The 25,429-nt window shown below is 38.9% G+C and overlaps 1 protein-coding gene and 1 long non-coding RNA gene across 3 annotated transcripts in view; one reads left to right on the top strand and one right to left on the bottom strand.

The window, feature by feature from the left end:
- Nucleotides 1–55: 55 nt before the first annotated feature.
- On the bottom strand, nt 56–8,444 carry LOC115483892 (uncharacterized). Its single transcript, XR_007778152.1, has 4 exons — nt 8,354–8,444; nt 3,268–3,342; nt 2,217–2,417; nt 56–131 (listed from the first exon to the last, which is right to left on the bottom strand). It is a non-coding gene; the product is annotated as an uncharacterized LOC115483892 (long non-coding RNA).
- Nucleotides 8,445–8,522: 78 nt separating this feature from the next.
- TTLL7 (tubulin tyrosine ligase like 7) overlaps nt 8,523–25,429 on the top strand; it is a 64,159-nt gene continuing 47,252 nt past the window's right edge. For both annotated transcript variants that reach the window (XR_007778179.1, XM_018912299.3), the window contains exons 1-2: nt 8,523–8,593; nt 10,085–10,208. The gene's annotated coding sequence lies outside the window, so the exon portion shown is untranslated. The remainder of the gene's footprint in view (nt 8,594–10,084; nt 10,209–25,429) is intronic.

The raw sequence follows: 25,429 nt of genomic DNA, 5'->3' as shown, positions 1-25,429 counted from the left end.
TTTTTTTTTTTTAATATTGCTAGTGCCATGAATGAGTGGTCATTCCAGGCTCAGAGGGTTTCAGAAGATGTTCTTCAGTCAGGTGCCTGCAGAGCCTTTTCCTTACACTTACAAGCCAGGAAGCTAAATTGCTAAAAGGATATTTAGACCAGTAGCCTTTCATTAGGAGAAATAATAAACAAAAACAATAATAATATCATATTCATAAGGGTGAATCTATTGAAAAAAAATCAATGCAAGTAAAAAAAGAGTAAAATTTAGCCACTTTCCAGATGAAGAAAAAAAAAATCAGCCAAAACTGGATTAAAAGTTTATTTACTATTTTTGGATTTCTTTTTGTTTGTCTTTGACTCACAAAGCTAAAAGGAGAAATATCTACAGTGCATGCCAAGAACTTATTAATTCTCATTAGCACAAAGAAGAAGTGGTTATTTCAAGTGGTTGTAATGCAAATGTCAATGTAAAAGTTTTTTTCCCTCAACTCCAGAGCCTGAGAAGCCATTGTCAGACTATCCTTTGATATCAGTAGATGTTCTGTATATTTGATAGATGTATGGCTGATTCACCACAAAAGACAAGTTGACTGTTTTCAAGCATTGTTTTAATCTCATGAAAGACAGAACTTTGACTTCTATTTGCATTTAGCCCAAGCCAGATTTTCTCTAAACTCAGTTTCACATCTGAGATATAGAGGTAATTTTCTAATAATACTTGAAATAAATGTAACGCTTCCAGTGAAGCTTTTATTTTTTAAATACATTTTAAAAGATGGTAACCATGTGCAGTACAGTTTTTGCACATGAATGTGACAGAAAGGGCTTTAAAACTGGTATTAAGTATTATGATTTTAACCATCACATTTACAAGAAAAAACTCCTATCTTTTTGTGCAAAAAGCAGATGCATCCCCAAGTAATATATTAGACAATAAATGTCTACACATAAAAATTATCCTCAAGCATTTCTCATTTCTAATGCTGTAATTCCTTTCAAATAATTTCAGGTAAAATGAATCAGTCAAGGTCTCTAACAGAGGATGTGTAGAAATCTGTCTTGGGGATAACATCTGCATTTATTTCTTATGCTCAGGTGCAACATTTTAACTCAGAGGTGACGACATTATATGTGTAGATCACTTGAAGCAGCTAGATATCAAAGCTTGTCCTTTGATATTTCTCCTCAGAAATCTTCCCTTCTATCTACTTTATCACAGTTAAAGTTATTCTTGATTTAATCACATCTTTTTTGTCCCTCCTAGTTTTAATTTTTTTATACTGCTAAAATAAATTATATTTCCATTTCTCCCCAAAAAAAGGTCTTTTCTATCCTCCAAAGGATTTATATGCTCTTATTCTCACACTTTGCTTTTCCTTCTTTCCTATCCCTTTTGGCCTCCATTTGTTTTGTTTGCCACTCTATTCCATTGACTTGGTCTTTCCCTTCACTGTACTGCAGATTTACTACCATTTTGGAAGAGTTCACAAAACCAATGGAATTCAGCAGCAGAGTTTGGTGGAGTTTGGCAACCCGTGCCTCCTCCAAATATTTGGTATGTTAGATCTTAATTTTCACTGATAGTGTTGAACAAAAATAAAGACATGTTTAAATCAGTCAGGGCCTTTCCTCATCGTTACTGAGAAGACAAACCAGATTTCTGATCCCCTGGGCACCCACAAGCAGGGGCAAAGGCCATTAAAGCCATTACTGATGAGAAACTACTTTTCTGAAGTCTCAAATGAAATCAGAATTTCTTCATACTGAAATGAAATTTTGCCATTGGTGACATCAACGACAACATTGGGCCTGGGTGTGTTTTCTAGTTTTGTGCCTGTTACTCTTCATAAGCTATCTTAAGGACATACTTCTTTTGCATCCTCTTTTTCACTTCTGCAATAACATTGCATCAGTTTATTGAAGAGACAAGAGTATAATTGGCCATATCCATTCCTCAAAGTTAGCATAGGATAGTATATTGAATAGGCACAAAAGGCATGTTAGAAATGGTCCTTGGGTAAAAAACTGATTCCTAGAATTTCTTAGAAATGCTAAATCCAGGTTATAATTGCTGTCCTTCAGTTTAAAGTTCATTTTCCCTCTGGATGAGAAGAGAGGAGTATTTTTTTCAATTTATTGTCTGTTTGAAGGGGGAGCTAAATAGTTTGTATATGAATCCTTTAACATGCAAATATTAATAACACAATCAATATCAATACTTACCAGTTATAGAGGGCTTTTTCATCCACAAATTTCAGGGTTATACAGTTAGAAGTAAAAGGCTTCTGAGAGTTTCAGTGGTGTTGGAGAGCAGGATTTCCATGGCAGCTGGGATTTCAAGGAAGAAAGAAAGAGAAAGGCTGGGGTGCAGGACAGAAGGGAATGTTTGAAAATGGTAGAGAGAAGAAAATTAAGGCAGGACAACTGAAACACATACATGTGCAGGAGAGAGGAGAACATATAAAATAATTATGGAAGAATTGTAGAACTTGCCTCATGCAACAGGAAAATATGCAACATAGTCTTTTAAGAAAGATAATAGGAGATGGTAACCTTTCTCATTTGGAGAGAAAAAGTGTTGCTTTAATTAGGATAATCTGTGATTTTGTTACAATCTTGGCAATACACACACTGTCCAGGTTCATCCCTGCCTCTGTGTGTTCCATGTGTGCTGCTGTCTTTTCCCTGATGACTCTGAGTGGAGTAATTTGCAGACTTCTGGTCCAGACACAGTCTTTTAATATATGTTTGTACAGCTGCATCACAATGGGGGACTAATTTTGAATGGGGTTTCTGTTTTCTACCATAATTGAAATAATTAATCATAGTCACTCAATAATGTTGTCACTGTCATTTCTTGGACAGATAAAAATGCAATGAGATCATAAGGAAATGCACATTATGTTAATATTATCTATTATAGTCAAAAAATTGCAATCCATAGTCTGAATCAAAACTCACCATGTCTATGTAAGTCTAATTGTAGTAGTCTTTTGTTTCTTTGCTACAGCAGGCAGTTGTAGGAAAGGATTGGCTAAAATCTGGAGGATTCTCCTGCCCCAGGCTGTGTTTCTCCACAGGCAGGGCTCCTTTCCTTGATGTGAGTTTGGAGCCCACAGCACAGACTGGGCAGGCCCCTTTAAATCTCTGTTTTATCTGGTTGCCTAGACAACCCCTGTAAACATATGTGGAATAACGTGTGGTCTTCAAAAAGCTGGGGACCCTGAGGAAACACGAGGTCATTTGGGGACAGACAGATCCAGTGTAGCCTTACCTATATGAGCAGACATAGATTTTTCCACAGACTTCTTTTGCACGTTTCTTTTTGAATGCTTCATGCTCTTATAGTCTGTTTGTGATATATGGAAAAAATAAACATGTTTTCTGGCAGCAGGTTTTTTTCTTGTTTTCTATATTGTTTTCTGTTGTGACATAGATATATACTGTTTAAATATTTATACGTAATGAAAGAAAAATATGAGAAAGAGTACTTTGACTATACAAAATTAACAACTCCACTTAACTTTTTTGATATTACTTTTTTTGATTATATGATTTTTAAATTTCTTAAAATTTTAATTTCAGAAAGCAATTAAAAGTACTAGTGAAATTCAAATAATGGTGAAAAAGTTACCATTTGCAATATGTTTTGCCATTAAACGTGATAAATAGAGGGGTTAAATATTTGTTAGCTGTTACATGAAAGTAATGAGCCAATCACTTCAGACTTATTTCAACAAACCTATATAGAGGAATTTCCACTTATATCTGGTAAGGTATGGATTGAACAGATACTGAGAACTTTTACACTGTGAAAAGGTTCAGCTCAACTGAAAAGGACATGCATAGGAAAAAGCACAACTTTGCTGGGGTGAAAGTCTCATGCCCACTTTTCTCATATTTGACCATATTGCTTAAAATAATTATTTCATTACTATGTGCAACTGCAAAGGAGGAGCAGCTCACACCCCTCTTTCTACTTGGGCCTGCATGCCAGCAACACATAAGTATTTAGTAACATTATATGAACTTGCCCCAGTTTGTGAATATTTACAAAAACTGGTTTTATTTCCTGGATGACCATAGTAACTTAGTATACCAACAGATATAAGTTTCCACTTTCCTTCAACTTATGCCTCATATCATCTTACAGCATTCATACAGTAGAATAATTTTTTTCTTCAAGGCTGCTCAACAAAAGGAAATGTTTCTCCAAACTGCTGAAATTCTGGGACTTCCTTCCTTAAACAGAGGCAGACAGCAGATGGAAACTTGAAGATACTTGAAGAAGAATCTCCCAGCTTTGATTACTAAACAGATACAGATGCTCCAAAATGATATTTTGTGTGGTTAAAAATAGAAGTCTTCCTATCTTAAAGCTGTTCAAAATCATGCCTGAATGAAAGGAACCTCATTAAGCTTGAGGATAATTGACTGGATAGCCTTGGTGGTATGGTATCTGCTTCCATCAGTACTGAGTTTCACCCAGAGCTTGTTTGGAGTGTTAAGGACTATAAAAAGTTATTGTATATGAAATGCTACATTATGTCAAGATCATACTGCTACAGCTTGTAAATTCACATTGATCTGTATAATAAAAGATGTTTACAGCACTAATGAACTCAATCAAGTGCATGTTTGCTGATACATAAAAAAGTAACAAGCCATCTTGCTGGGCATTTGATTTCCAGGAGATAATCCCAGACAGTACTCTGAAGATTAGAGAGAGAGGAGATAAGAAGCTGTGACAGGCTGGCAATGTCTGCCTGAAACACCATCCCCTGTTAGCAGGTGTTGGTGCTGCTGGGAAGCTGTTGCATGGATTTTGCTAACACGCTGAGCAGATGGCTTATAAAAGAAATGGGTGTTGCTTTTTGAAGCAAAAATTATGTATGGCCTGAGAAGTATTGTAGCAAGAATCCTAAGGGAATATAAAGTGTAGGGATGGAAGTTGAGCTGAACCTTGTTTCTTAATTGGTAATGTTTTCTAGGCTGACCTAGGAAATGGATGGTTTATGACAGCACAGATTATGTTTGGACATGGCTTTATAGCAAGTGGGAAAATGCACCCATTTAGAAAAGTGTAATTATCTACTTAGTAAATATATTCTGAGTGTTGTGCAAACAGAAGAAAACACACTATAGATAATAGCTAATAGGAATAGATATTATTCCTGTTATTCCTGTTACAAATCTATATGCTGATTCTGTTTCAAAGCTTTTGAACTTCAGGATTGTCATATTTAATATTTTGAAGATCTTTGTGGCATTTGTGAGTACTAACAGTTGCACAAGGATAGAGGCTGTTTCAACAGCAGGGGTAAAATGCAACTTCAAGTTTTCTGGACCCTATCAGACTGTGAATCCTACTGCACCTCTGTAAGCTGGCAGTTGAGTAAGGAGAAATAGGTCTGCACTTTCAAGTCTATTTTGTGACTTTGCTCAAATACCAGTGTTTTTTAGAGAATTTAATGATCCTCTTTGTAATTTGAGGACATTGTATTTACTGACTTGGAGATGGATTACATATACATCAGTGCAGTGCTCATAATTATTCAGGGAATATGTTCGTAGTAACAGGAAGAGTGAAATAGGAACTGTGTTCAAATAAATCCTAATTCTTTCTCTTGAAGATAGAACTGATCTGATTGCCCTCACCATTTTTCAACTGTAACAATTAAAATTCATAAAGGAATCCAGAACTTCTGTATGGAAAAATTTGAAAATCTTTTTTTCTGTCTTTCCTGTTTGTTCATTTATGAAATTCATAAGATAATCTTCATGCTATGTAAAAATTACTATTTCTATTTACAATAATTAAAAATATAACTCTATTTAATGCTCCCAATTAAGCATCTGTGTATTTAATACCCTGCTTTGGTTCCTTACTACATTTTGTTAGCTCTAATGTTTCAACATGGAGGTAGTGAGTACCATTTACTCTCAGAGTGATTCAGAATGCAGATCGCATTAAAAAGAGTAAATCTGATCTGCTTCTGGGAAACAACAACTAAAAGCACATTCAGGAAGAGATTAATGCCTCCTGCCTCCCAGGAATGGAGAGGAGAAAAAGCGTTTCTGCTGTGAGGCTCTGGCCTTTGCTGGGAAGACGTGTTCCCAGCTGAGAACAGCATCCATTGGTACCATCCCTCTGAAAAGAGGAAGCATTAGCTGCACCTGGAAAGGGACGCTTATCCTAAAATCCTTCCAGGAGCCAAGCAGGTCACAACTCTATTTCCAAACTTCAGGTTTGCCTGTGAATCATAAAGCAACAGCTGGGTGCAATCTGTCATCACAAACTCCCGCTTGTGGTTTGCTGCTCTTCCCAAGATCTAATGTAGTTTGCTCAGCAGAGGGGAGAACATCACTTGGGGTGGAGAGGCCTGGTTTGGGCTGTGGAATGTGGACACACCGCTAAAACCAAGCAGGCAGGGGCTGCTACATGCCCAACCCAAGCTTTGACCCAGAGATAACGTGCAGTGCATGTCAGCCTTGTAAATGGTTTCATCTGCAGTCAGTGGCAGCATTCCAAATGACTAACGGAAAGAGAATCAAACCTTTCCTCAGGAGCATCCTGGAACACAGCTTTGGCACAGCTTGAGAATAATGACTGTTTACATGGGGACGAGCTTAGATCCCGTTGCTTTAGTATGGGTTTTCTATCACTAAAATTCAGACCTGTTCCTACAAACACCTACACAAACAAGCATGGGAGCTTCTATCAGATTACATGATTGTAGCCAGAAATTATAGCTCTGCTTATTTTATTTTCTTTTTTTTTTGATAAGTCCAGCAAAGGTTTTAGTGGCAAATAAATCATAATTTCGGCATATCAGAAGCAACCACAATGTAGTTTGTCATTCAACCCAATGAAAAATACCATGTCTGTAAAAAGTAAATTCTCAACTTTACAAGCTACAAATTGATACCACACATGAGAAAACAGTCTGATATCTCTCCAGAATTTCCTAAAGGATTTTTCATGTGTTTTTCTGTCCTTAACAATAATTTTAGCATTCGCAAGAAGCCCACAATCTGTTCCTATTAAAGTATCAGCTAAAGTATCAGCTTACCTCAGAAGATGTTAAAAGAGAGTAAAAAAAAACAAAAAAAAAAATGCTGATCAAGTTGCAATTAAATTTTCATTTTCATTTAACATTATCAACTTTGTTTCAGTTCTTTCTGACGAAGACTTAGAAAACCTGAAACTAAGCCTACTGAATATATTTATTTCTAACTGTCTTGAAGAGGTAGTTGTAGACATTCTGAAGAAAGGCCTTATTTTAGCCAGGAGATTATGCACAAAAGACTAGACTGGAATTGATTTTAAAGGTATGTAGTAGTGAGGAACGTGTGATGTAAGAATGAAATAGTATGAACAATGTAAAATCATGAATTAATAAATCAGAAGTAGATAAAAGATTACCGATAGTTCCATGGCAAACATAATGCAGACAAAGTCAAATGCCATGGTGACTTCCACTGCTTGTGAATTGGGCTCCTAACCTTGATAAATACAGGGGATACTACATAATTACAAAGATAATTGACTACATTTCAGTTGAGGTTTTATGACTTATTCTGTAAGTATTCTTTTTTTGTGAAACTTTTTATTCTTCTGAAAAATTCCTAAAAAAAATTGTTTGACAAGCATTAATCTATTTTTTCAATCTTTACTGCATTTATCTGATTAGGTCACGTGCCTTTATGTGAGGATGCAAAGTGTTTCAGGAAAAGCCCGAAATGGCTCTTTCAGGGTGGCAAACAGCCACTGTGCACTCGGGAAGCCAACATTTGGCTACGGTTCCAAAGAGGAAGAGGAAAAAAAAACCCTGTTTGGAGCCGCGGGCAGGGGGCACGGCTTTGTGGATCGGGCAGGTGCGCGGGGATCCGCCGGCGGCTCCCGGCCCGCGGGCGCCTCCACCCGCCCCGGCCCCACGCGTCGCCGGGGCCCCGGGCGCTCGGGGAGGCTGCCCGAGCCTCACGGCGGGGCGAGATCGGGGCGCCCGCGGGGCTCAGCGGCCGGGGAGCGCTCCGCAGGATTCCTAAGGCGCTTCCCGGCAGCCGGAGCCGGCCCCGGCTCCCGCGGCTGGGCGAGGCCGAAGGGAGACGGCCGCAGCCAGCCTTGAGGGCGGCGCGGCCCTCCTCGCTCCTCCCGGCGGACACGGGCCGCTCCGGGCGCTGCCCGCGTGGCCGCCGGGTCCGCTCGCGTCCTCGGGCAGCTAGACAGCGCGGGCCGCTCCACCGCGAGCGGAGGGGGGGACACCAGGGGACCGGCAGCGCTGCCCCCGGCCACCGCACCGCCCGCCCCGCTTCGCGGACGCCGCCCGACGCCCCTCAGGGGCAAACCTCGCACGTACCTGTGTGGGAGGCCCCGCGCTCCCCGCCCCGCTCGGCCGCCCGGCCGCCGGCGGTGCCCCCTCGCAGGGAATGGTTTGTCCCGGCTCCCCGCCGTAACCTCCCGCTCCTCCTCCCGCCCGTGCCCGGCGCGGATGCTGTCGCCCGGGATCGCCCCGCCCGGGATCGCGCCGCCCGTGAGGCGCAGCACGCGCCGCCCGCGAGCACCGGAGCGCTGCAACCGCCCGCCCGCGCCCCGGCAGGTGAGGTCAGGGTGAGGGGCCGGCGGGGCGCGACACCTCCTCCTCCCGCGGCGGCGGGGGACAGGCTGCCACCCCCGCGGAGAGGCGGCGGAGCGGCGGCCCGCCGTGATTCAGCATCGCCGGCGGGGAAGGGAAGCCGTGTCCGGCCGGGGGGCTGCGGGGTGCTGGGCGACCGGCGGCTGCCGGAGCGGGATCCGTCGCCGGCTCGGGGCGATGCTGCGGGGCGGGTGCGCGGGGAAGTGCCGGCACCCCCGCCGCTTCTCCGGTGCCCCGGGGCACACAGAGCAGCGCTGTCCGCCCGGTGCCGCGGGCAGGTGCAGCGGGAGTGCGGGCAGCGGCCCCTCGGGAAGTTTCCTCAATGCAGCGGGCAGCCCTCGCGCAGGGAGGGAGGATGACTGCGCGTGTCGCAGTGTGAGGAATAGGGAACCAAGAGGCGTTCCTGGATTAAAGGTATTAATTTTCTCTTCTCGCCCCCCTCCCCCCAATTTTTGCATGCGAAGCCCGTCGTCTGTGCGGTTGGTATCGCATATACGGCCAGGTCTCTTCAGAAGCAGTTAAGGTTAAAATGGGATCGTCTTTTTGGCAGTGGTACCCAGTGGAGTCTGAAATGTAGAACAAGTTAAATCTCTGGAGATGCAAGTCAAATATCTTCCTGTGCTTTCTGTGTTTAGCTGGAAGCCCATAATCTGTGGGATCTTTTTGAATTTCTGCTGCTGAAACCACACATAATTGTAAGCAAAAGGGAAAAGCAATTGATGGTGGAATTTGCACGTACTGCTGAATTCTGTGAAACTGACTTAAGGTCTCAGTATTGATCACTTTTGTGCCTTTCTTATGTATGTGCAGTTTGAGTACCAAAATTAGACTTTATTCCTTCTTACACCCCTTCTAAACCAACCAAACACACACGTCCCACCCACCCCTAGTTCAGTATACTTTTCTATCTAAATCTCTCATTAATTAACCAGAGTGGTAGTACCTATCTAAATAATATTCAGAGAAATCCTGCTGGTTCTTTTCACGCACGAATGATTAGAAGTACTTTGCTCTGTGGGAATTGGTTATCCCCCAAACTGCAGAGTATCTCAAAATATACAGTGACTTGGCATCTGTAGAAGCTTTTACTCCTGTTTTAAGTGCTGCGATGGGGGTTTTAGTAGAAATAAGACATGTTATTGTTTGAACTAATGATAGTTCAAACGAACAAAAAAAAAAAAAGAAGCAGGTATTATGCCATGGGTATTCCTGTGTGGTGAGTAAATATAATGTCTGTGATGACATATGGAGCTATTACTTCTGAAACAAGATTCTTTGGAGAAAAATGTTACAAAGCTTCAGAAAACTACGTGAGCTATTTATTACAGAATATGTGACTTCTTTTATAATGACAAAATGTGTTTTTACCTGCAGGTATTCACCATATTATGCAAGAAAGTATAGAAAAATAGTTGTCAGGTTTATTTATTTATTTACTTATTTATTTTTCTTTAGAAAAATGCCCCTATTCTAGATTTCTGATGGTTTGGATACATTCCACATATTTCCAAAGGGATCTACCCAGCACTTTGGGAGTATTAGAAGAGGCCAGGAGATCAAGCCTGTCAGCAGTTATTAGGTAATTATTCCAATAATCTTGCAGTCATTTTAGTAATCTGAAGCTTAGGTTTGCAATCAAAAAAAAAATTTGTTCCCATGTTCTTCCAAAGCTGATAGTGGTAAATTGGCAGCATAGATTTAGTTGTGGACAGTTCTGGAGAACTGGGAGATTAATTGACAAAGAAGCAGTTAAACACAAAGCCATCTTGCAGTTTTTTGTATAGTTAGGATTATTCTCTAAGATGTTTCTAATGCTGTATGTTGGTTATGAAGGCCATAAATAGAATTTTGAAGGTGAAAAGTGGCACACTGATGCTGACTGCTGAATGTGCTCACTCTGAATTGTCAACATCAAGAATGAGTGAAGTATGATTTCTTGATTTTGAATCTCCATCCGTGGATATTTATTAAAAATTTTAAAAGTCTCTGTAGGATACATATGGCAAATTTCTTGTATATCCACATTTTCTAATGTTCTGTGATTTTTTTTTCCATTTTTTTCCTTGCCTATATTTTAATGTTGTGTTAAGGAGTATTTTTGCATGTACTAGCTAATTGCAGATGTCTCATACTAATTGAGAACACATTAATCTAATTATGTAAATCCTTAGGAAACAAGAAATTGAAATGAAACCTTAATGTCTGAAATAGGGAAATGGATAACATCTTCCAAGCTACCCTGCATCTACTTTTGCAAAGCACCTGTCTTAATGCACATGGCAGCATGTTGCAAGATAATTTTTTGATATGAGTTACTAATGTTTTTCAAATTTTGTGCTACGATTTTTATTACTGTGAAGGTATCTTGCAGAAACCAACAATGTTAATTTCTAACTTCTATATGTTTCCACAAATCTTCAGAAAATTCCAAGTGTTATTACTGCCTTGAAGTGCTCTGGCTTTTGGGGCAATCCTAAATCATGATGACATTGAATTTTTTTGATAGGCCTTGTATCAATCCCTGACAAAAAAGATGAATGCTTGCCAGTCTTTGATGAGGTACTTCCATCATGAATAGCTGACACAGTGACTCTTCAATGATCTGAGGGGGAAGGGAATAGTTTGGATTTGCTTGAAAGAGGGAGTTCATTTTATTTGGAAAGGTGCATACAAACTGTCAAAGCTAAGAAATCTCACTGTAAGTACCACAGCATTCATATTGGAGCATATTAGCTGGGTTTTGTTTTTCCCCTTGTGAACTTCAGAACACTTAGCCCTCGATTAATTTTTATTTTCTACATACCTAGAAGTTAATTGGGGCCATTTGATTCCTACTGATGGAAGTTGAATGGCCCTTATTAAGCACAAGGAGCTCTTTAGAGCTCCATTAATGCTTACCTAAAGTCCTGCCAGAATGATACTTTGCAACTATTCCTTTTGCAGACATTATGAGCTTCCTGGAAAGTTTACCAGAACCAGTGGATCTTTTAAACATTAATATTTAAAATACTAATGTATTTTTAAAATTAGAATGGAATTTGTTGATGTCTACTACACTGATGGGTAAAAGAATAGTTTGAAATTGTATGGATATGTGAGAAAAAAGGTGACATTCTGAAGAGTAAGCCTTGGAACATGGTGGGCATTAGAGCAGATGTTCCTTTTCCAGGATTGCAACTCTTTGGAGCCAGAATCTTTCACACCAGGAGATTCTGTAGTGCCCCAGTCTACTGAATCCTCTTGTTCATGGCAGCAAAAGCAAGAACCTACAGGTTCTGTAGGGGTTAAATAATAGCTTTTTGCTAAGAGCATTTCCCAGGTTTCCTCCTTGCCTTCTCACTGAAGTGTTCATACAACTGTACAATACAGTTTCACAATTCTACCAATGTTAGTTTATACTTATTTAGCAACATTGAATTCCATATGCCCGAAAACAACCTCTAATGTATTAGAATAAATTTTTGGCTGTGTGTTTTGAAAGGTTAAGTAAAGCAGACATAATGGTTCTTGCTTTCAATATCGGAATCAGAATACAGGATCTCCAAAATGAATACCACTGTATACAGTTGTACTATTTGTTTTTCCAGTGTTAAAAATTAAAGTTCAGATAATTGAAAATGTCAAAATATAGATCTATATTGTTTCAAAGCCAGTATTAAAAAGTATAATCACATGGGGTTTTTATGAACATTCATTGCTGGGACAAAGGAACAGTACTGCTTTACAGAGAGCCCAAATTAACAATAATGAAAGAAAGACAAGAGAAAACATTCTGATTTACAGATCACCTTTTACTTTTTGGAGTGGAGTGAGTGTCACGCCACTTCCCACTTATGCTTGTATTTGGTTTTGGAAGGATTCCAGATTGAAGTTTAATATGCGCTACTGTCCAAATGCACCTTAGATGGCTACATCACTGTTAATTGATAGAAAAACTGACTGCCTAAAAGGATGGAAGTGCTTTACACTGCAGTTCAGGAGCCCTTTGTGGCCAGGAGTAGTAACAGAGTACTAAGTCACTCTTCAGAATAAAGAAATGGAGACTAAATCCACTTTTCATATAAATGCTGCAGAAAGAGTTGAGTGGGGCGTGGGTTTCACAGTTAGACACAGCAATGTGTTGACATGTTTATTTTCATCCTTGCTTAGTAGCAAAATGCTAAATATATTCTTCTTTGGTTACATTAAAGTATGTTTCCTTTCAACTTTGTCCTTGGGTTGACATGTGTTTGTTTTATTTTTAGCACTTGAAAACCAACACAGTTATATCCCTATAGGGTGCAGTGGAAGCACTGGAATATAGCATTAGAAAATGAAATCAGATGCTTAATACTGAATTGTTGCAAGTGAAGAGGCAAAGATCTTGATACTGATTACGACCACAAAAAAACAAGTGGACTGACAGGACAGAATATTGTGTGATTTGCTGGGGAAATCACTCTTACCTGCTTGGTCTGAGTGAATTCTCTTGAAAAATATAGAATAGAGCTATGTGATAGAAGTCTGTGCTTTCTATGCTTTTGTGGGTGGTTGTCAAGTGTTTAGTGTTCATTGAACATGAAATTTCTGTGAATTTGTAATAGTGTTTTATCCTTGCAAGCTTATCTTGGTGTTGTGGAAGGTGGGAGAAACATGCAAAACCGCTTCATGTGAATTATTGGTGAAAGAAATCTCAAAGATGTGCAATTTACTCACCCAGAAAAAACTACCCTTTGAATTACATTTTATTTCATGGGGCTTTTTAGGTGGATATAAAATTATCCTAACTTTTTATGTCAACTTGAAGTCTTTGAAAGACTATAAATTACTAGTGAGCATTAACAATTAAGCATTAATTTGAATAAAAAGATTTTTTTTTTCTAAAAATGAGCAGGAATGATCTGAGAACATGAGTTTGGTACATTTTGTGCCACTTAAAAAATGGGAGCATTTACTGAAAATAATGTTTCTGATGATGGAAAGGAGATATGCAGTGAATAAAATAAAGTATGGAGATACAGAAATCAGTGCTGTTTCAAGCCAAACTTGTTTCAAATTCGTAAAGTTGGGAGTCTTGTAGGATATCATGCTGGTTTTGGCTGGGAAAATGTTAATTTTCTTCAGAGTACATAGTTTGGGGCTATATTTTGCATTTGTGCTTAAAATTGTGTTGATAAGAGATGTTTTTGTTATTGCTGAGCAGGGCTGACATTGAGCCAAGGCCTTTTCTGCTTCTTGTACTGCCATGCTGGCAAGGAGACTGGGGATGCATGGGAAATTGAGAGGGGACACAGCTGGGACAGCAGATCCCAGCCCACCAAAGGGGTATCCCAGAACATATGACAGTCATGCTTGGCAAATAAAGAGGGGTGAAGAAGGAGGAAGGGTGGGGATGTTTGGAGTGGTGTCTTTTGTCTTCCCAAAGAACTGTTACTCATGATGCAGCTGTGGTTTCCTGGGGATGGTTCAATGCCTGCCTGCCCATGGGAAGTGGTTCATGAATTCCTTGTTTGCTTTTCCTGTGCATGCAGCTCTTGCTTCCCCCATAAAACTGTCTTTATCTCAACCCATGACTCTTCTTACTTTGGTTCTGATTCTCTCACCCATGCTGGGAGATTGAGGTGGTGGCAAAGGGAGCAAGTGGCAGTGTGGTGCTTAGTTGGCAGCTCAGCTTAGACAGTGGCAAATATTGACTCAGAGCAGCATCCACAAGTGCAGAAATAGAAGACAAGTAAAGGAACAATACAGAGTTAAATTTGTAAGTCTGGACACCAGTTGAGAAATTATGCAATGACCCCGAGCAGTCAATTAAAAAAGCCTATATATTACTTTGTTCTGTTGCCTCTAGGTATGAAGAGAAAATGAAAGGACATTGTGGCTTTTTTGCCAAAAGCAACACTCAGGAATACAAGAACATACAGGAAGCAAGTCTTTGATATTTTATGGGAAAATGAAATAAAATTTATTAGAAATGAAAATAAAAAAGATCTATTCTTGTGAATGTGATTTTGGGAAGGTCTTACACAGATAGTCAACACACCATTTAGTTTCATTGGTAAATAAGCCTCAGTCATGGGATATGCTTACATAATACAGTTCCAGTTGTTTGAGGATAACAGATTAATAGTACAGTTGAAGCTGAATTTCTACAACAGCTGGATGTATGACATCTGGAACCAAGACAGTATGAGGAGCCATGCGGAAAAGTCATCTGTGAGAAGAGACTTCAGGAGAGATGTCCAGATTTCATCCCTTGTTCTATTCTTCCACATGAAATTGCGTCTTAGTTGGCTGCACTAAGTTTTCTCCTATAATTTCCTATTGTTTTGAAGTCCTTGAGTAATTTCTTCAGTTCTGGAAAATATGCGTGGCCAATCATGACTGAAGTAGGGGCCTTAATCCTTCTCTTGGATGGGCAAGCAAGAGACATTCTCTGTTGTTCAGAGAGCTTCTGCTCCTATCATTTGCAAATTAAGAGGGTAGGAAGTAAGGGGAAATGTCTTTTACATACACTGTAGCCTTTGCACACTCTGCTCCCCAGCTGCATTCTACCTGCATTTGATTTCCAAAGGCTGGCATTTGGGCGAGTAGGATTACCGACAGTTTATGTGAATATATCCCTTCCCATCTCACTAGAATCTATCCATAGTACTTCATCTGATGCCTTGAGAGGCTACCTAGAACAGAGGCTAGACAGTGCTAAAGGAATAAAGCAGGTATTTATTAAAAAAGCCTTCGAAGGATACACCTTGGGCAGTACAAGAGCCTGGCCAAGGCTACACCCAAGAAGGACATGGGATCACACATTTTCACACTTTTTAAAGTTTTGTTCCATTTACATATTGGGGTGGGTTAGTTGTCCAATTATAGCTCTAGGTTATGAAGTCTCATCCTCTCAGATTGCTCTCCTCAATTCACTGTTTATACCTTTTGGGCTGGAAAACAATTGTTTTATTTAACTAAACTGTGAGAAGAACTTGCTAACTCTTTGTATGAAGTTCAGAGTTATATACTAATGCAGCACAGAATCTGGATAATATGAAAGCTAAAACTTAAGGCATCACATCCTTGTAGGATAGGTATGGCACTAGTGGTGCAGTCAGTCTTGTCTGACACATCTGATGGGCCTGACTCCTATAAAACTAGTGCAAAACAGTGGGAGTGCACTTGGTGTCTCCAGTTTTCTTTCATGGTTGTTCATTCTGGGTGGCTGTGGTTTGTTTATTTTTTTCTGTGGGAGAAGAGTAATCCATTTGAACAAAGGAACTTTCAAAACCTTTTATTGTCAGCTATCCTTTGTGGCCCACTGTCCATTAAAGTGTACTGAGCTGTCAAATCAGAGCAATCTTTTTTTAATGTAAAAGAATAATATGACAAAGAAAAGCCATCTTTTGAAGTGATGTCAGAAAACAATTTCTTATTGGTATAAATTGACATTGTAAAAAAAAACAACCTCATTTGAGGAGTATGAATTGTTTCAGAATACTACAGAAACAGCTATTCCAGTAAAGGATGTACCTTTTCTCTTTCCATTACTACACTTAATATTTCATTTGGTTTAAAAATTGATCTATAAGGTTGTAATGCTGGCTTCACTGAAACCAGGTAGGTTTGATTTCAAATCTCAGATCTCATTAGTCCAATCCTGGAAGAGAATGAGAATCTTTTTTCTTATTGCAAATTATTAACTTCTTTAGCCTTCTATACCAGTGTCTTGTGTTATTGTGATCTTGACCTCTTAATTCTACGTTTGGAGAAACCATTGTCCTGGTTACAGTAGCTCATATCCCGGTTATATCCTTTTCCAGTCACTGAGTCATTTTCTGTTTTTAGATTGTACTTCTTTTTAGCTTATTGTTATGACTAAATCCTACTGACTTTCTTCCCACAACTCTTGTCACTGAGTAAAGTGGGAAATAATGCATTCTTTTCCTATAGCATATATCGTGCCTTTGTCTTGCCACCCAAAACACAGGGAGAAAATACCTAGAAAGGGTTAAGAAAGAGATCTAAGAAGTGCTAGAGATAGGCTAAATGGGAAGGAACTGCTGCTGCAGCCGGTCTTTCCCTGGTGTATTACTGCCTGAAACTGTATCAGCTGTCAATTATTGATAGAAAAACCTGTTTCCAGAGAGCTGACTCCTCAGATAGTTCCAGCAATGCAATACTAAGGGTAAGTGATTTCGTTTTGCTACTTCTACTGCAGAATTATTTAAAATCTGTTTCAGTATCAGTGGGAGGTCTTGGTATGACTGTGTATTCTGCAGTATGCAGTCTTGTCAGCAAAATCCATCATAAATAAATGTTTTGCACTAGCAGTAATTGTATGCAGAAGAATTTGGTATATCACCCTGCCACATGCTGCTGCAAAGGTTCATTTTGTTTGTTTGTTTGTGGTTTTTTTTCACTATGCCTCTACTGCAGACTGTGTTAATTGAAATCCGTTGCCTTCAGTTTGAATGCTCGTGCATTCTGTGCGCCACATATATTTTGCAATATTCTTGCAATATTGCAGGATTCTTGTTCCTTTACTATATTTTTTATGCTTTTTCTGATCCATCCTTGAGCTTGCAGTTTATCTTTCCTTATAACAGAGAACTAGGTTCAGGTGCATCTACTGAATGCAGTAAATTGTGAGCCGTTAGTTGGACAAAATGTACTTATGGAGAGCAGCGCGAAGCATTTTTTGTGGCAGTGTATCTGTATATTACCTGCACAGTAATCCCTCTTTCTAAACATGTGAATCCTGCATGAGCTGTGGAATATGAAGTCCTGTCTCTAGACAGCCCAGCAATTCTGAAAGTGATACTTGAAGCTTGTAATCTTTGCCAAGAAAGAGAGAAATTTGGAGGCAACTCAGTAAGTTTGAGTTGTAATTTCTACAGTGATGAAAGTTTGATTTAAATGGACTCTTGTTTGATGTGGATGAGACCAGAGTCTTAATTATAATTCTGAATTGTGTCATCAGCAGGTCTGTCCTGGAACTGAAACATCATGATATAAAGTCCACAAAAGTCAATAGAAATATCTATATTTACTTCACTAGGTTACAGAGAAAATCCTGTATGCTTGATCTCATTTACATTATAGACTTGAGAAAAATTTTGTCATTTTTGTACATATCTTCAGAATGATGGGATTAGGAAATTTCCCGAAGAAAGCTGTTTCTTCATTTGAGCAATCAAATAAGCTAAAAAAAATAGGAAGAAGTTTCATATTTGTGAAGTAATATTCAGAGTCCTGCATCAATGGCCAACTATGAGTGCCACTTTATTATCCTTTTTTTTCCCATTTGGTATGTCAGTTGCGATCATCTCCATTCTCATTTGTATTGACACTTTGCATGAAACTTTTTCTGAAAGATTTATTGTTTTAGTTATTAGGTGTGTTGTACCTTTTCCATACCTGTGGATTTAAGAGTACCTTTGACTCAGTTTGGTCAACATTTCCTCTTTCCTTATCTGTGGTTATAAGGCAAATATGCTATTCTCTGGCTACATATATTCTTCTATAGTGTGAAGGGTATGATGTGTCTGAGAGAGTCAGAAGTGCAAAAGAAAAAACTTCATAATTTTCTGCCTAGGATAATATGATAAAAAAAAAAAGTATGTGGCTCAGTTCCCAGTCATGTTTTATTTTGGCTGGCAGTGATGTATGTTGCTATAACATAATAAGAAATTAATGTATTTGTTTCTTTTGAATATTTGAAAAGCAGTTAGCTTTGCAGCCAGCATGCATTTGACTATGTAAGTTTATGCATTTTTTTTGTCATTATGAATGCACCTTAAAGAAATATAAGATTAAAGCAATGGAAAATGAAATTGAGTCTTGCTAAATGAATGGGATATCTCACTGCTCCAGCCTCCAGTTGAGGACTTTTATTTCAGAATATTTTTTCAAGTGTAGCGCTTAGCTCTTAATCTTAACCAACACTTTTTTTTTAAAATAAAAAAAAAAAAAAAAAGAAGAAAAAGAAGAAAAGAAGTAACGCACACATGCCAGAACCTCTTACTTTTAAGTGTAGCTTTTTGGGACTTGACCAAGATGGATGAGGACAGGACTAACTGTGATAGTGTTCCAAACTTGGAACACTGCTTTGGCTGTGATTAAAGCAATGGAGCCAATAGTCATGCTTAGGGCAGTTTTCTTCTCAGGTTTAGGAACTATTTTAAACTACGTTAAAAAGCTCTGGTGCTATTGTCAGTATGGGCTCTGCAGCTCAGAGGTGGTGCATGATTACTCAGTAAATAAAGTACTGAATACTACAGGGTTACCTCAGTAATGCTGTACTTATTCAGAAAGTACATTATCCTGATCCTATGAGTTCAAGCAAATCCCAGGAAATTGCTTTTTGTAGGCTATTCTCATTATTTAAGTAAAAATTAAAGCTGGTGTGTATAAAGTCTGGTACACTTCACTTTTCTCTCTTATTTTGGGTATTCAAAGTATTACATTTAGGATCAATATTTAAGAAGTTATTTTTCTAGGCTTTGTGACTACATACTGTATTTCTCTACAGGTGAGCAGCATTTGCACAAAATATTCCTATAGTAGGATAATGGAGTCTCATCTCACTGCCAGTGAGGATAGTCACTCTATTTGGATCCCCTACAATGGATAAAATAGTGTGACACAGAGGGTTTGGAGCCAATCCAGCCTTTTAAGGGAATTTCTATAAATCAGGTCAATTCATTTAAAGAAGCTTCTGAGGGCTCACATCCTTTTGAAACTGCTTGATGTTCTCCTGTTTTTATGTGCAAAAATATTTTCAAATCAGTGGTACCCCACTGAGCCCCAAGTACTAAGCTGTGGAGAGGAAAGCATGTTTTTGTGAAATGCTTTATAGCTGCTGGGGTTTATGGTTCATTTATCAGCTGTTTGCAAACTCTTACTAGCACTGAGTGTTGGCTGCAGTAGTCTCAGTGATATTGTATGCCAGCTGTGAATATTTCTGACTGTCACTTGTTCTTTACAGAGTAGAAGTATGTGACAGTCATTAAAATGGTAGAGATCTACCAGCACTCATACAAGCATACAGGTATTGCCAGTGGAGCTGAGCAACTGATTTCATAGTTGAAAATGTCAAGATAATGGGATAAAGAACTTGGTGATCATGTAAGAGCACCTTTCTTGTACTTTCACGGTCAAGAAGCCTTTGAATAAATGTTTCTTGTGATTGCAAGAAACTTCTTTTTGGTGATTTATTCAAGACCTGAATATTGTCTTGAATAAATTAAATAAATAAATAATAAATTGGCAGACATTAGCCTGTAGTTTCAGCATCAGATGTGCAAATAAATAATATTTGCACATCTGATGCTGAAACTACAGGCTAATGTCTGCCAATCTAAATTTCAGACTGCTGTGGGAGTGTCACCCGTGTTGTTAAACTAGAAAACAATGTTTTGTGGCAGCATGTGAATTAGGGTGATGTAATCTTCAATCAGAGTTGTCGTGGGCCGTGTTGTGAGGATTGCAGTCCATGTCTAGTGATGCTGAAATGAATCTGTGAATCGCAGGCTTGTAGAATATGAGAGAAATTATGCAGACCAGCACAGGGCTGAAGTGTGGCTCTTGTCATACACAGAACTCTGTAGAAATGAATTTAACCATATTTGTCTTCTTGTGTTCCTGAGCTTGAGGTTGTTTTCACACTAAGTCAATGCTGCCAGCTTGAAACAAGGGAGGGAGAATTTGATGTGTGAGGGGGAATGGTCTAAAGATATCTTTTTCTCTTTTTTTTCTTCCCCAAGATCCTTAGCAAATCTCTCTCCAAGGTCTATTTATAATATAATGAATCACTGCAAACATATCAGCTTCATTAAAGGATCAGTGCTTTTTATGCTAAGACAGCACTGCTGATATATGTGAAATGTTAAATTGTCCTATCTTGTAGATCCCTAAGGCCTCTAGCTCTTACTAGAGAAATAAATCTTTTGAGAAGTGAATGATAGAAAAAAGAAAGGAGTAGTGTAATTCCAGCAGTGATTAGTGTGTGGTGTACACAATTTGAAGCACTGTGTGGTAGCTGTTGGTGTGTGTTGACATGCTGTAATCAAGAGCATGGATGGCACACTGCGAAATCAAAAGAAGAGCAGAGATGCTCCCACAGCTGCCACAACTCAAATTCCTCTTCTAACTCTCTCTTGTTTACCTCTCCCCCTACTAAACCCACGATGCTGATGTCACACCTCAATATTACTACAACACAGGATCATTATGGAATGCTGTCATCTTTGTTTCATTCATTCGAGGCCATGGCTGTCTCACCAGTGTTGGCCCTTAGCGTGTGTGAGTCCATCAGTCAGTGTGGCTCCCTGGCCTCAGTCCTCAACAGAAAGCAAACAAATGTCCTTGTGCTCTTTGGTTCAGGGGACTTGCTTCATTTGAGGTGACAGGGCTCCAGCCCTCCTGTGGCCATGGGTATCTGGCCACTCACCTGGGGCTTGCACAGCTGATATGGCTCAGGCTCTAATGATGTGTGTGTTTCTAGGCTGGAAATGCCTACAGCACACCAATGCTGTTTTAGATGAAGGTGGAATGGTTGTATATAATATATTTATATAAAACTGCTTCATGTATATATATGAAATATTAAAAAATGGTTGTCTATAATGGTTCTATAATAAATAGAGATTGGCTTCCATTCAGCAGTGTTTGGTGGAACTCACTGTGCTCAGGGGTAGGAATACTTTATGTTCCAGAGTTAGTGAAATGTTCTGCTGTCAGATTTATGGTGTTGTTGACACTTACTGAAGTGGTGAATAATACAAGATCTATGCATTGTCTCTGCTTTTTACTGGCAGAGAGTAGAACATGAAAGATTTTTTTAGCAGCCAGTGACAGAGATATGTATTTTCTGAAATTTAGATTTTACTGTATAAAAGCATTGTTACACTTGCTTGTTTGAGCTATTTTGTCAATATTTTTCCTGGCCATTATGAATGCTAAATAATGTTTTTTGAAAGTTCACAGCATTTTATTTTTGCATTATTGATTTTTAAGTCATGCAGATTCTTTTCTCTTACCTTGTCAATTAATATATTTTCAATATTTTACTGAACAAGTAAAAGATTCAAACCTTGACCTTTCTGTACTTTTCTAATTTGGTCTCGCTTTCGTTGATGGTCCTTGTTCAATATACAAACCATAACTATGAAACTCTATAGTACTCAATTTGCTAACAGTCTGAAATATGTTATCACATTAGAAAGGGCTTTTGAAGGGTGAGAGTGAGCTAGCAGATAGTCACATTGTGTGCTCTGCTATTGAAGTCACTTTGGAGGTCATTTTTTAAACAGAAAATCAATCTTCAGATTTGAAAGATTTGACATTGATTTAAATTTGGCCAGTGTTTTGAAGTTTCATTTTGAAAAATGGATGAATAAAAAAAGAAGCAATATTACTTCAAGACAACACTGAAATTTAAAAAATTGCTTCTATGCTCAGTTGTGATCTCCGTGTTTTGTGAGTAGGAAGTGATTAATGCCGGTGAAACTTTGATGTGAAACTTCCACCATTTTAACAGCTTCTAATCTATTTCCTGTTTTCTGAATTAGGCACTCTATACTTAGCATTTCATAGATGTTTTGTGATCTTGAATAATAAAAAAATTCAATTCAAAATTCAATCCAAAGTGCTAAGTCAGGGGAAGACCAAAGTAAAATCTGTGAACTAACACTGCAAAGCTCCCGGGGCTCTGTGCCACTGCATGTTGCTGAGCCTTGGAGCTGGCACTGAAGGGTCTTTTCCTGGCTGGACTCCAGCCACTTAAAATAATGCACTGTAGCTTGGCTTGGTCATTTGGTTTGGTGGCTTAGGGAAATGGAAATGCTGGCCATTTGGATAAACTAGTTCAGACAGTTGTTTTACAGGGCTGCATGAGTCAAAAAAGTGGTGTAAATAATGCTGTTTGGATTTCTTTGTAGCTTGTACCTGTCCATTTAGCAAATCAAACACCTGAAAACTCTGTACATTCTCTTTGTCTGAAAGAACTGCTGAATAAACATCTCATCTCTCTGATGATGGGAATGAAGAATGTTTAAATTAATAGACTTGATTTGACTTCAGAATATTTTGAACGAAGCCCTAATTACATGAAATTTTAAGCCAGCTGACAGATAGCCTTTTAAGACCAAGCATGTCACTTTGACATATCAAACCTCAAAATGTAGACTACTTTTTGCATGTAGAATTTCTCTGTGAGAGAGAACTTGCCACCAAATTGTTCTTTGAACATGTAACAATAAAACTGGTCGCTATGCTTGTTTGTAGCAGGAACACTTCAACATACATTTTAAAAGGCCAAATATTAAAAAATCATGAAAGAGTAGGAGGCTTTTAGTTCTGCAGTTCCATTACTGAAAATTGTTATTATCTTGCTGAGCAGGGTCCTGAAAAAGACATTTTTCTCTATTGATCTAATTTTGAATCTGAATTTTATATCTTAATTCCAGACCAACAGTAGATTATAGGTTTGCATAACTGTAATAAATAGCACAACCCTCACTATGGTGTGTCCAGACTTCCACACTCTAAGATCTAAGAGTAATTGATTTAAATGTTAGATTGAAAAATCCCAGAGCTCAGATGTTTGCTAGGTCAGTGCTCTGAAGACTATATTCACATCTTTCTTTTACCTGTTTCTGTGAAATTTTTGTTAATTTGATTTTCCAGCTAAGTGAAGGGTGGGGATTGCAGCACTGTGGTGTTGTCCTTCCATCCCTATGGTCACCTGCCCAGTCCTGTAACTGTATCTCCAGTGTGTCTCCATTTCACTGTGAAAGCTCCTTATGTCAGGAGCTTTGTGGGTTTCCTTCCAGCTCCTCTGCATTTGCAGACACTTGTGACAGCACTGAGTAAATTGCACTAATGGGCTCAGAGGAAAGCAATCTGCTAGTTTGAAAATCTGTTCTAAAATATTCCAGCTCAGTGTTGATGAGTGAGTACTTATCTGTACCCAAAGAATTCAGGAAATTACCCTGACAATCCATTTTTGTAGCCTTTCACCTAGGTATGTAGGATGTTAGCTGTTTTTGAGAGGTCTTGTCATATGTACCATGGCTTAAGATCTGAAGTCTTGTTTTCTCTTCATGTATGTAAAGTTAGACACACGTGTAACCCATGGAGCTTTTCAAATGGGGCATCAGTAGTATCACAGTTGCTTAAAAGGAAGGAAGTTCTCATTATAAACAGTACACTGAGTGATGTGTGGAACATAGAGTATTTTGTAGCAGGTGACTCTACCATTCTGAGAGACTAAATATATCAGAGTAAATAATTTTAAATGTGCATATGCAATCTATTCTCTTTTTCTTAGGGTGCACAGTTGTGGTTTCAAAGTTACTGGTATGATCCAAGCTAGGTGGAAGAATCTCATTGACTTGAGTTGTTTGAAATAGATTCTTAAATTGCACTACCTTACTTTCAGTTTGAAATTTGACTCTCCTTGTTCTTTTTTGATCTGATTAATCAAACCTTTTTCTGTGATACTTACTGCTGGGGGGGAAAAAAAGGGGGTGGGGGTCTAATGACATACAATTACTATTTAGAGATTAAAAACTTTCCAGACTGCATCAAGACATGAAGTGAAGATTCATGAAAGGCAGACGTCACTTGTGAGTAGTCTGGAGGAAAAAAACCAAAGAAATAAGAGAGGGATTTGTTAAAAAATACCTGCATATAATCTAGGCCAGAAGAGTATTTTTCAGGGCAATTTACTAACTTATTATGATACACCTAATTTGTGCAACAGCATGAAATACCGTTTCAATTAATTTTTGATTTTCTAGAATATATTACAGATTGTCAAAGAATCAATCTATTAACTATGAACCCACTTCTTTCCACTGTCCCCTGCTCTTTACCAAGGCACTGTTCCTTTAAATGGACTTGAGCATCTGCTCTGTTCTCTGTCCATGTTCAATGCTTGCCTCTCCAGCAAGAATATCCTGTCTCTCCTGTCCCTGGAGGAAAAAAAGATCTTTTTTTCTGTTTTTTTCTTTTACTTTTTCTTTTTTGTCTTCTGTGCCTTTCTAGGACAGAAATGTACCTCTCTCTACTGTCACTCTCACACCTTTGCCAGGCAGCTGTAAAGATAACATCTCATCTTTTTTTTTTCTCTGTAGAGCACTTTTAGTCAAAGTGCTTGTTTATATAAGAGTGTGGTAACCTGATGAAGATGCTTTCATTTCTTCTTCACAAGTCTTTCTCCATTTATCTGTTGACCATTTTTGTTCAGCTCCCTTGAATTTCTATGCTTGAGCAACAAACCTTCACTAATTTTTTTGTATCAGGATTTCAGGAGGGAGATGGCATATTGCAGCAGGAACTGCAATCCTTTTCTGCCTGAGTGTGAATTCAGAGATTTCTGACAGCTGACTTGCTCCAAAAGTCCCAGTTTGAAAATAGAATGCTTTCTCCTATGTTATTAAAAGCAATGTCTTGGAAACAGGTCTCTCAGGTAGATTATGTGCAAGATATGCCTCTGCATTATTGTAGCTGAGTGTGGGTTATAGGTTATGCTTATTTTATAAGCAAAAACTCATCCCAGGTATGAGAACTGACTCAGAATTTGATGTAGTCGTTACCTGACAATGCTGCTTCTGTTACTGTGCCTGATCTGGGTGAGTCTTGCAATCAGCTTTGGCCTGAAACTGGCAAAGGCTGCCTGCAGAGCAGTCTGTGCTGCAAATCTTTTCCTTCAGCTGTGCTCTGACCTGGGAGTAGGCCTTGGCAATAATAACAAATCAGAAGATGTGAGCTAGAAGAAGATGCCTGGGGAAGACCTGGGTCAGAGAATGAAGTAACTTTGGAATGATT

Source organism: Serinus canaria, chromosome 8 (genome assembly GCF_022539315.1).
Source record: "Serinus canaria isolate serCan28SL12 chromosome 8, serCan2020, whole genome shotgun sequence".
Lineage (NCBI taxonomy): Eukaryota > Metazoa > Chordata > Aves > Passeriformes > Fringillidae > Serinus > Serinus canaria.
The sequence above is the reverse complement of the archived record's forward strand: the minus strand, read 5'-3'. Positions and strand labels throughout refer to the sequence as shown.